This window comes from Impatiens glandulifera, chromosome 2, assembly GCF_907164915.1.
Source record: "Impatiens glandulifera chromosome 2, dImpGla2.1, whole genome shotgun sequence".
Lineage (NCBI taxonomy): Eukaryota > Viridiplantae > Streptophyta > Magnoliopsida > Ericales > Balsaminaceae > Impatiens > Impatiens glandulifera.
Window position 1 is genome coordinate 9,005,507 of NC_061863.1, and position 3,199 is coordinate 9,008,705.

A 3,199-nucleotide genomic window follows, 5' to 3' on the forward strand; every position below is an offset into this window, starting at 1 on the left:
TCCGCGACCTTTCAGTTTACAAAAAGAGATCGAGCAAGCTCGACCATGGCAGATGCTCGCAATGAAGTAATCTCTGTTCTATTACAACCAGGTGAGTTCTGCTTCTTCGTCGGTCACTGATTTTCCTTTCGATCGGATCGATTGTTAAACGATATCCCCGAACACCGCCTGTTTTACCTGATGATTGCGACTCTTCATCATGCAATGAAGTAATCTATGTTCTATTACAATGAGGTGAGTTCTGCTTCTTCGTCGGTCACTGATTTTCCTTTCGATCTGATCGATTGTTAAACAATATCCCCGAACACCGCCTGTTTTACTTGACGATTGCGACTCTTCATCATGCAATGAAATAATCTCTGTTCTATTACAACTAGGTGAGTTCTGCTTCTTCGTCGGTCACTGATTTTCCTTTCGATCTGATCGATTGTTAAATGATATCCCCGAACACCGCCTGTTTTACCTGACGATTGCGACTCTTCATCATCGGTCATCGATGAAAGGGAAAGGAACGTCTCATCGATGTGGCTTCTTCGTCGGTCATCTATTTGTGTATATGAAATTTGTGTTTTTATTATTTTACCATTTTTGTTGCAGTTATATGGTCGTTGGAACGTCTTTCTTTTCCCCCAGCCTTGGTCCCCAGGGGACACTCCAAGATGGTCTAGAATATTAGCTAGGGTTCTACCAAAGCCTTCGTCCTACTTAGATGGAGCTATCGCTTAATATCGGTTTGTAGTCTATCTACATGTCTTCAATTCTTTCTACATCTATAAGCTGTGGAGCAATTCTAAGTTAATTCAACATATAATTTTGATTTTGTAGATATGTCTTTAAGAGCATTTTTTGATCCCATTCCAATGATAGATTTTATTTAAAAAAATTTCCATATTAGAGATCTACTTAGGCCTTTATCTGACCAAGACCGCATCAAGGTAATTTACAACTTTCTTCTACATTTGATAAGAAATGTATGATTAGGTGTCAAACTAACCTGAACCGAAACTTACATTTGATGATCTAACTTGATGTTTATTTCCAGGTTAAGAAGGCCTTGCGAGGTGTTAATGTGCAACTGACACACCTTGAGAATGTAAGGCGAAGAAAAATAACTAATATAATTCAACAACCCATTAGCCAATTGATGTAAGCTATTTTTTCACACTTCAAAGAATGTTCAGTATCATTTTAAGTTTGAATTTTTTTTTTCTTTCTTACTTTTCCAAATTCACGCTTCAAGGGGTGTAATTGGAAATGCATCTAGCTGTTATGATAAGACATGGTATTGAATTTGGATATTTAGTACCAAATTCATTTATAGATCTACATTAATCTGCAGATTCTTGATCTCTATATCATGGATGTGGCTTCTTCGTCAGGTAAAACACTTGTATCTATGATCTTCATCTGCTTCTTTTCCTTTTTTTCTTTTTTTCTCTCTATGAAGATATTCAACATTCTTCTTCTTCTCCCCCAGAGGTTTTCCTGTTTCTTGACATCAACTTTCGAACAGATAATGAGCCTTTCAAGGTGTTCCTCCATCAATGAATGTAATTCCCACAATTCCTATGTTAATCTGAGTTTTGGTATTGACACTGAAAATGTAATGAATGAAGGCTGCAATGGAAAAATTCACCAAGAAGATAGTGGATATGATGAAAGATGAAGAGTTGTATGAGTCACAGGGGGCCCTATTCTGTCGTAGGTTCCTCCTTTGAGATAAAGATTAATTATAAATTCCTTTCAATTGGGATCTAGGCACTGTAGCTGATTTGAAAAGAGCCTAATGACAGATAGAAAATGAATACGGTCCCATGGAGTATGAAATTGGGGCGCCTGGTGTAGAATACACGAAATGGGCAGCAGAGATGGCGGTGGGGCTAGAGACTGACGTGCCTTGGGTAATGTGCAAGCAAGATGATGCACCTGATCCTGTTGTAAGTTTCTTGTCTTAAATGCTCTTATTTTTCCTCCCTGTTGAATCTGTCTTTGTCTAATAATGTATAAATTAACACTTGTAATGGATTTTATTGTGACTATTTCTCACCAAATAAAGCTTATAAACCCAAGATATGGACCGAAGCTTGGACTGGCTGTAATGTGCAAGCAAGATGATGCACCTGATCCTGTTGTAAGTTTCTTGTCTTAAATGCTCTTATTTTTCCTCCCTGTTGAATCTGTCTTTGTCTAATAATGTGCAGATTAACACTTGCAATGGATTTTATTGTGACTATTTCTCACCAAATAAAGCTTATAAACCCAAGATATGGACCGAAGCTTGGACTGGCTGTAATGTGCAAGCAAGATGATGCACCTGATCCTGTTGTAAGTTTCTTGTCTTAAATGCTCTTATTTTTCCTCCCTGTTGAATCTGTCTTTGTCTAATAATGTGCAGATTAACACTTGCAATGGATTTTATTGTGACTATTTCTCACCAAATAAAGCTTATAAACCCAAGATATGGACCGAAGCTTGGACTGGCTGTAATGTGCAAGCAAGATGATGCACATGATCATGTTGTAAGTTTCTTGTCTTAAATGCTCTTATTTTTCCTCCCTGTTGAATCTGTCTTTGTCTAATAATGTGCTGATTAACACTTGCAATGGATTTTATTGTGACTATTTCTCACCAAATAAAGCTTATAAACCCAAGATATGGACTGAAGCTTGGACTGACTGGTAATTAATTAGGGACTTTGCAGAGTTCTTCTCTTAAGATTTTTTGGTTTTTCATTTATGATTTTTTATTAAATATTTTTATTCGCAGGTTCACCGAATTTGGAGGTGCCGTCCCATACAGACTTGCAGAAGATTTGGCATTCTCGGTGGCAAGATTTATCCTTTCATTAACTATTACATGGTAATTTTTTACTAAATTACCAAAAATTGTGTTGTTGTTTCTTTAGTATAAATTCTACAAAATCCACTAATAACAACACCATGTTTTTTCTTTTTTTGGTATTCTCTCCAGGTAGTGGACAAATTCCAACTTCTTCCTGAATTTCTAAAGGTACAGTCTTTCACTACTTTTTTGTTTTACTAGAACTTGAAGTGACTTACAGTCGTAATGGGTATGATATTTCAAGTAATAGGTATGATATTAGATTAAGAGATTTTCATATTTGTGAGAAAGCAATATGCTGTCTTTGTTGGAGGTGATTACCATGGCATCGTTTCTTAACATTTAGTTTACATTAGTT

The 3,199-nt window shown here is 36.4% G+C and overlaps 1 pseudogene; it reads left to right on the top strand.

Moving 5' to 3' along the window:
- Nucleotides 1-1,357: 1,357 nt before the first annotated feature.
- On the top strand, nucleotides 1,358-2,974 carry LOC124924300 (annotated as a pseudogene).
- The last annotated feature ends 225 nt before the right edge of the window (nucleotides 2,975-3,199 follow it).